We start from the raw sequence: 9,397 nt of genomic DNA, 5'->3' as shown, positions 1-9,397 counted from the left end.
TCTCCTTTCCTCATCAATCACTGTCCACACCACAACATTTCTAAATAGATGCTGGTTCTGCCCACCACAACAAACCTCAAAGGAAGTAGGAAGTACTTGCATACACAATATTATCTTTGGCTTCCCTGCCCCAAACTCCTCAGAGTGCTTCATGTCTGGAACTTTAGCCTAACACTGATTCTTTAATGAAAAGAGAAACATTGTGAAAATGCACAGAAATACACCCAAGACTGCTGGAACTAGAGAAGACAAGAGAGCACCAGAGAGCATCTGTCTAGCAAGTCTATGAGAAAGAGAGAGGGATAAAGAGAGGAAAAAGGGCTTCATGTGTAACTTTCAGTTGACTTTTTCCTTTCTGCCCTTCTGTGCCTCTGAAAGAAGTGATTAAGACTTGCGCGAGGAGATTGGTGGTACATCCCATAACAGTAGAGATCAGACTTCATATTCAGTACTGTTGTGTATTTCAGAAAAGCTCTTCTGAAGTTTCTTTAACTATCTCCAAACCTCTCACACAGTTCTGACATGGGAGAGTGTTGCAAACATTGGCTGGTGAATCCCACAGCCAGCCAGCAGTACCTTGAGAGAGCATAAGTATTACTTCTCCTTTGTTGTAGTTTCCCTCTAGGAGTAGGTTGCTCTATATTGTTCCTCTAGGTCACTCAGAAGAGCTGTATGGTAAACGAACTCTTAGTCTTATTCTGGAGGCCAGCATGAAACAAAGGATAATTAATCCATCTTGACTTTAGGAGTTTAATGTTACTAGAAGTAATTTCTGGAGTGTGTGCAAAGGGCTTCCAGTAAACGGCTTCTTTTGTCATTGTATCTCTTCCCGGCATCTCTGTCATACCAGCCTAGCAGCTCACATCAGGCATTACAAAATACTTGGTTTCAAAATATTTTGGATGGGCCAAGACAGGGCCACTCAGCTGCACTGGCTGGCTTCTAGAGAAACTCAGGCACTGAGGCCAAGGGAGTTCTCTCTTCAGGGACTGGCTCTGAAATGACTAAAAGCTGTCACAAACTCTACCAGCCAGCTGGGTAAATGTCCCATATGGGTGGAATTTCCCATGCTCTACTACAAGCATTCCAGGGTGGTCTGGCTCAGCAATCTGTTAAGCTGCTAGCAATCATGAGTCACAGCATTTCTTTGCTTGGAGATGTTACAGGAATAACTAGACTTCCCTCTTAAGCCTTGACATAGAAAGGGTCTTTCTCTGCTATCTTTCTAGCTTTGTGATTGAGAGAGTCTAAACTGATGCCAGCCCTTCTTACCCAAGTGAGAATCCAGAACAATGAACTGTCTCAGCCAACTTCAGAAGACTGTCAGGGTCATAAACAATATCACTGGCTTCTCATACAGCTCATCACCTCCACATGCAGCTTCATTTTGCCCCAGCTCACATTATCACTGAGACATGCTGTCATTCCAGAGCTGAACAAGACACACTTCCTCCTTGGGAACACTCTCCTGACTGTAGCAGTGGGCTCCTACGTATGCCTTAGAAGACAGAATGATCCCTCACATTGTTCTTTCCCTCAGTACATCCTTTGGACATAATTTTTATTTCCATACTGGTGCAATGGGTATCCTGATCCTTTCTCTCTCCTTCCTGTGTCTTGGAAGTGGGAATTTTCATTGCAATGCTTAGTCCAAACAGACTCAATCCCTTTGATGCAACTGTATTTCTTACTTTTCTTGATATCACTGGCTCAGAGAATAGGTAAGGTTGGAAGGGACTACAGTGAACCATCTAGTCCAATACCCCTGCTCAAGCAGCGCCATCCTAGAGCACATGGCACAGCATTCCATCCAGATGGTTCTTGAGTATGTCCAGTAAGGAAGACTCCACAACCTCTCTGAGCAACCTGTTCCAGTCCTTGGTCACCTGCAAAGTGAAGTTCTTCCTCCTATTCAGGTGGGACTCCTGTGCATCGGTTTCTGCCAATATCACTAACTGTTGTTAGCCTTGTGGCATTAATTGAAGTAATATCTACTGCCTTATCTTTGGTATTGTGATTTTACTTTAATAACATCAAAAGGTACTTTGCTTTCACTGAAAATAATTCACTAACTGCTCTGTGCACATGACTAGGGACATAGGGAAAGGAGAGTTGCTATCCACCAACCATAATTTTTTTTGCGGGGGCTCTACACAGAGGTTTCTCAGGCAGTATGGTTAGTCGGAAATGTGCAAAAAACCTTCTAGAAAAAAGGCTCCTTCCTTCCCAGAGCAGAGTAGTGCTGGAATGGGAAAGTGCCAGTGACAGCATCTCTCCCTGTTGGTAAGGAACAGACACTTTCCCTTAGAAGAGAACAGCAAACACATGTGGTTGGTAGAACCCTGTGCTGCTGCTGAAAGCAAATTTAACTTCCTCAGTATCTGTTCCCATTCCCATGGCATCTGCATCATGGTTCACTATAAACATTTGACCAGGGCATTTCACTAGTACTGCTTAGACCTCCTGGCTGCAGTGACTAGATCCAGGGAGCCATGGATTTCTGGGATAAACCACTTCATTTCTACTTGATTGGAAACCATTATGATGCTGGTATTCTGAGTATTTATTGCCTCTTCTACACAAGTGCTTTTTTCCCCCACACCAAGAACTGTCTCAGAGATTAGGTGTCACTGAGACAGTACATAAAAAAGAGCCCTTAGGCCAGAGTTTACAGCCCAGATTAAGAGTACATGGAGCAGGCTGTTAAACAAAGAATTGGCTAGGAAAAAGTATCAGATGGCAAAAAAGAGTCTGGAAAAGGCAGTGTAGAAATCTGAAATAAATTTTGAGATCAAAGTTGGATTTTGCTTATGCCTTTATTTTTTGGTCAGACAATAAAGTTTGGAAATCAAATTCGCAGAATAGCTGGGTTTCTTCTTGCCTGATCTGTTCAATAGGGTAGTTGTATATTTTGCACCTACCACTAATAAAGTATGTTAGTTTTCACTAACAATGTGAAGCATTATTGTACCTTTTAAGCCATGAAGCAAAATACCTAGTTCTTAAATAAATTGTCTATGAGAAAATGGCTAGCAAGTAGATGCAGAGAGACCGGCACCCTGCCTGTCATGGATACCTACTTTGGAATAAAATCCATATTGACTGGAGCAAATTTAGATGACTGAAACTAGGTCAGATGGATCCATGTGCATACAGGATGTAAGCACGACTTTCAACATACATATGTGAACTTATACACACATAACATGCATCATAATGGTATAAAAAACTTAAGATTAGTATGTAAAATATTGCTAAATGTCAGAAAATCTCACAACCAATGTTGGCTACACTGTATTAATTTCACTTCACCGTGCATATGTATTATGATCAGATTTTAATGAAAAGATCATTACACATGCTTTTCAATTGGAATTCTGATTCATGTACTGTGCAAAGCAGACTATGGAATCCCTCACTGCTGTGACACCCCTCTGGAGTAACATCATGATGTCATTGCCATTTTATAAATCAGGGATTTATGCTGTACAGAAATTCAGATTTGAATTGTCACTTTCCCCAGCATCAGTTTTAAAAGACATGGCTTTTCCGAGCACTCAGGTGGGGGTAGTCATTGTCTGAAGCATGGTTCAATTTCAGTTGTAGCCTTTGGTAGTCCTACACACTGCAGACCACTGATACTCAAGACAAGCACCATATGACATGATCACCCCTGAGGAAGCCAAAGTGAGCAAAAAAGCAAAAGAAAACAAAGGTGACTCGCAAAAATTTCACTAAATGAATTCCCAAATATTATGGTGAACTGAGGAAGTGCTAAGGTGCTGAAGTAAAGTGCTGTTATTCAGAGTTTGTCCAGTGTCTCTAACCATGACACCACCGTTCTTCTATAAACCTCTGCCTCATGTCTTGCGTCCTTTGTACTTCTGCAACAAATGAGGTATGAAGGGAGGGAAAGTACTCTCTTTCACTGTACAAACCTGATCACCCCCAAATCAAAATTTTTCCATACAGAAAATGAAACAGAATTCCAGTGGAGAAATAGCAGGTAGCCATGTACTTCAAGACCCCACCAAAGTGTCTTTTCACAGGGGACTGGGTAAAATGCTGTCATTACCTGAGTTTACTAGATTTAACTCCGTGATCTTAGCAAGGTTAAAAAAAATTGTCTGCAACGTCCTAGTGGTTTTAAGAAAGAAAATGGAATCAAAAACAAATCCGGAAATTCTGTCATGTGGCAGCATCTTATGATCTCCATATACCACTGTTGGCTCGGGACCTCTAAATCTGCAGTATCAACTTCTTCCTGCTGACTTTTGTCAAAATGAAAAACAATCACAGCATGTTTTCATCCTTTTCAGAGCAGTGTTATATTATGTCAGATGTGGGGTTTCACAGAGACTTGCAGGGGAATGATGTCACATATGCATCCCAAGGCCTCTGTGGAGATGGGCTTTACTGGTTAACAGAATACCCTTTCAGCTTGTGCCTTCCCTCTCTGATCCCTCCTGTCTCATCTCTTCCAGCATGTTTTCTTCCTTCGCCTGTTTGTGGCTCCAGGTACTAATCCTATTATCTTTGCCTATACTACCTCTCATTACATTCTCTGCTCTGTCAGTCCTGTGAGTTCATTTATTTTCAATGTCCTGCTCTACCACTAGGCTATCAGTCAACTCTTTAGTTCTTTGGCTAACCTTACTCCACTCCTCCCTGTGTGTCTGGATCTTTCTGACTCCCACTTCCAATTCCAGGCCCAGACTTTTTCTCCTACTTTATAACCTCAACACGTCTATGTTGAAAAATACAGTCAATGACTAAGAGCATCTAAGTGTTAATGAAAACTCACAAATGGAAAGGTATAATTATTTTTCCTGTGAGCTTTATTTGCAACTGACGCCTATTATTTTATCGGAAGGCAAACCGTCAGTCGTCGCGCTCATGCACAGTTCTTCCAGGGTGATGCTGCACTCTGCTGGATGCGGCTGGTTCTGCCACTTGCATTTTTCAGTCTTCCCTATTTCTCCGCAATTAGTTTTGTGTTCAATACTTTTCAGTACATTTCTGCTTTGCAGTGCTGATTTTCATGAAAGCTGACTGCCACACCTCTTTCTGATTTGACTTCCATTATACTCAAATCCTAAGATAAAAGAAAATAAAAGGAAGATTAAAAGGGGTGGAAATACATCTGACCATCCAGGTGTTTCCTTTGTGTTTGCCAGTCCTCAGTTCTGCAAGTGCCATCTCCTGTGAGAATTTTCCATAGTCCAAGCCTCTTTGACCAAACATCCCAAGTATGATAGGCTCCAGGCATCTTTCTATAGCTCCTCTTCTTTAGAAGCACCGCTAAGGAAAAGTCTGCATGAAATTTGCAAACAATCAAGGACTCAACTGGTCTAATTAAAACAGAATGTACTAAGAATGTATAGGAAACCAGAGTGGACTGAAAGGACTTGTCTGAGTGAGTAACTAACTCAGTTTATTCAGTAAATGTCAGGCTAGGGAGGTACATCTTGGATTCATTACAAAGGAAGCAATATCTTACTTGTCCTCCGCTCCTATCCTCGGGCAGCTGTCAGCAAGACAATCTCTTCCTTCCTTTCCTTTCAGATCCTCTTGACTACAGCATTTCAGAGACACAGCCCCCAGTGTCCAACATTTCTTGCCCCTACTGCTCCCACAAACACCATTCCTTTATAGCCTGTGACCACTTTTGATGTTCAAGTTGTGACAGATTTCATTACCTTAGAACATGGGCTAGTCACAGTTGTATTTCAACAACAAAATGTCTGCACCATATGGGATAAGAGTCTCTCTTCTCTATACAGTGGTTAACACCTTCTAACATGACCCTCATCCCTGCCCCCTCCAGCTAACTCTGGAGTTATATTTCCCAATTTCCTTTCTCAGAACTTGGCATTTCAAAAGCCTCTTTGATCTTGCCATCACCTCAGCATGGCTGAAGGCTAAAGATGTGTAGACCGTGGTTTGCATGTCAGTCTCCCCTCATTCAAGGTGTTGGACTGGCTGGGTCGATTTGTTCATAAAGGAACAAGACTGGTATTTTCCTACTATTTTATTATTGATACTTCTCCTCCATAACAGTGATGAATTATTGACAAATTAAAGTCCATCCATACCAGTGACTCAAAAATTCACTGCCTTTTGGTCCACAGAGTTCTGTTTCTGGACTGTTTTTAATTTTGCATTTCTCATATCTTACGCATTTGATTTGTGTTTGCCCTGAATTGTCAGCAATGCGAAAGAAGATTCCATTAATGGAGCAACAAGCAAAACAAAAAGTACAACGCACTGCTAACCTCTTATTTACGGCAGAGACAAGCATGCAGGATCTGAAGGGCCACACCTACAAAGAGCAAGCCCAGTCAAACTTCAGAGTAAAAATGAAACCCTGGAACAGTGTCATATTATTTAGCTGATAATACCCTGATCTCTTAAGATTGCAAATGGCAGTAGTTTTGCTTCTCCAGTAGGCAGTTAAATGCCTCTGTGACATCTGATCTTGTCAGATCTCAGAAGCTAAGCAGGGTCAGTCCCGGTTAGTACTTGAATGGGAGATCCTCCTAGGAATACTTGGGGGCTGTAGATTCCTAGTCCTGAGGACTTCACTGTCACTGTCCAAGCTCAGTGTGGCCAGTTTCATGCACACTGTGCCTCATGTACAAAATCCACTGTGCAGGCTTGAAGGACACACCCACGTGGGTAGCACCCTTCCCAAATCTTCATTTGTAAAGCTGAGCCATGCACACTATGCAGCAACAAAAGGTAGTGACTTATTCTACAGAAACCCAGAATAATTTCAAATGATAAAGTTTTCACCAAAGGACAACCTCAACAATCTGTAACTCTGTTTCCCTGGCTCCAGCTCAGGTACTTTCCTTCTGACACTGTTCATAAGGTAAGCACTTCCCAATCACCACAGGCTATGAACACAGGAAGGACCCAGTAGATCTGTTCTTTTACTGTATTATTTTGCATACTCATGACCCAGCTACTGTTTCTGAGCTGTTCCCATACAGTTTAGCATGACTGTCAGGAGGCTCCTCTTAGAAAACTACAAGTATTTCCCCTTAGCCCATCCCTTTCACCGCTCATCTCACATTTTGGAAACAGTTTTTATTTTGCAGCTGTGTGCTTATTCTGCCCATTAAGATATACTGCCATAGCTAAATGGTAACCACAGGTATTGTGCGCTGCTACGTATAGATGCCTGAGACATTGGGATTTCAGAAGAGAACTGGAATTTCTTGGCACTTGTGATATCAAATAATGCTGGTGATATAATGATGATGATTATGATGATTACAATGATTATTATTATTATTCCATTCAACAATGCTTTCATTTGGAACAAAATGTCAAGCTAAAAGGATCAGTTCCCATTAATCTTGATGGAAAAGCGTGTTGAAGAGATGATAAGTTACCAGCATAACCTCCTTACATCTTAAGTTGAAACTTTTTTCTTTTTTTTAATTTGAAAGTGCACATCATTTGGACTTTTAGCTAATTTAAGCTGAATTGGTGGAAGAGTGTTAAGGTAAAAATAAAACAGCCTTTCAATTTTTCAGTGAACCTGTTTTATTTTCTATTCACATTATTTGTTCACATAAAAATGTCTGAAGTGGTGTCTTTTGGCTGGTTTCAGAGCAGTAATTCCAGTTTTATGTTATAAACCTTTCCCATTAAGCTGGAGTGCGACTTGCCTGTGACATGTATGCACAAGTTACCCACCAGGCTCACGGACAACAGCAGGCATGTGGGTGACAAGAATAGAATCACAGAACCAATTAGTTTGGAAAAGACATCTGAGGTCAGGTCCAATCTATGAACAAATACCACCACGTGAACTAGACCATGGTACCAAGTGCTATGTCCAGTCTTTCCCTGGACACCGTCAGGGATGGTGACTCCCACCCCCACCCTGGGCAACCCATTCCAATGTCTAATCACCCTTTCTGTGAAGAAGTCCTTCCTAATTGTCCAACCTGAACCTCCCCTGGCTCAGTTTAAGACTACGTCCTTTTGTCCCATTTCTAGTTTCCTGGGAGAAGAGGCCAACTCGTCCCTGGCTATACAACTTCCTTTCAGGTAGCTGTTGAGTGATAAAGTCTCCTCTGAGCCTCCTTTTCTCCAGGCTGAACAACCCCAGCTCTCTCAGCCACTCCTCCTGACTTGTGCTTCAAATTGTTCACCAACCCTACATGGGACAACACAGGAGGGTACAAAATCATCATGGAGATGATTGGCCACAAGGCTGGATCTGGACCTAGACAGACTTGGATGAAGGCCCTGTGTGGTGTAAAGGACACAGCATGGCCCAGAGTCTTGGCACAGAACCTCGGTGTCTTCAGCAAGGAGGTGCAGGTGGCAGTTGTAGGGGTGTGGGAAAGGTTTATAGCACCTAACTGGAAGTCCTACTCAAAACCCCGCCAAAACGCATAGCTTTTTGTAGGTATTTTTTTGCGAGGCAATAATCTGAATAGAAAATAAAACAGCTCCACTGAAAAATTGAAAGGCTGTTTTATTTTGACCTTAACACTCTTCCACTAGTGATCTCCCAGGCCGTTTTCCTGCCGTTTCGAAGCCGGCTCTGAGGGCTTGGAGCACACGCCGTGTGCCCCGGCTGCATCTCCCACGGCCCTGCGGGAGGGAGCGAGGCACACGTGGTGTATGTGCCGCGGTGCCCGGCATGGCTGCCACACCTGCCCTGCCTCCCTGCCACGCCTGCCCTTCCTCCCTTCCCGCGCAGTTCCCTGCGTCCCGCCCGCTGCCGTCCGCCGCTCCACAGCCATCACGGCCTTGGGGATCCCCGCGGGGCGGTGGATCTTTGCGGGCAGCAGCCGGCTCGCCCACCCCGGCTGTCCCAGCTGGCAGCGGCGAGCCCCGCATTGGGAACGGCGGTGGCTCCGCGGGCTCCGAGCTGCGGCAGGGAGGAGGGAGATCGGCCCCTCGGGGCGCCTTTCTCCCCATTTCCATGAGAGGGTGCGCGGGCTCTTCGCGTGGCTTAGTCTCCCACCGCTGCTTCCTTCCCGCAGCCCGCAGTCTGGGGGAGGGTGAAGCCTTGGAACGGGATGACCAGCGGGAGCGTTTGCGTGAAACTTTATTAGGCGGCATGTAGCTAATTTGGGGTCGGGGGCAGCGGAGGGGGAACAGCAGTAGGTTGGTTTCCTCTTCCTCGTCGCTAGCGGAGGAATTGCAGCTCCCTCCTTCAGGGGCTGGTACCGGGGCAGGAGCGACCGCGGGGCAGAGCCACTCCCGAGGCGGGCAGCAGGGCCGCAGCAGGGCCCCAGCAGGGCGCCTGCCTCCTCTTGCTCTCGCCCCGGAACATCCCCTCAGGGATGGAGAAACCCATCAGGGACAATGGGCTCCCGGGATTGTGCCCGCTCCTTTGAGGACTAGTCAGGCTGCAGGGCTTCACGCG

The sequence above is a fragment of the Pithys albifrons genome, chromosome 2 (genome assembly GCF_047495875.1).
Source record: "Pithys albifrons albifrons isolate INPA30051 chromosome 2, PitAlb_v1, whole genome shotgun sequence".
Lineage (NCBI taxonomy): Eukaryota > Metazoa > Chordata > Aves > Passeriformes > Thamnophilidae > Pithys > Pithys albifrons.
The sequence above is the reverse complement of the archived record's forward strand: the minus strand, read 5'-3'. Positions refer to the sequence as shown.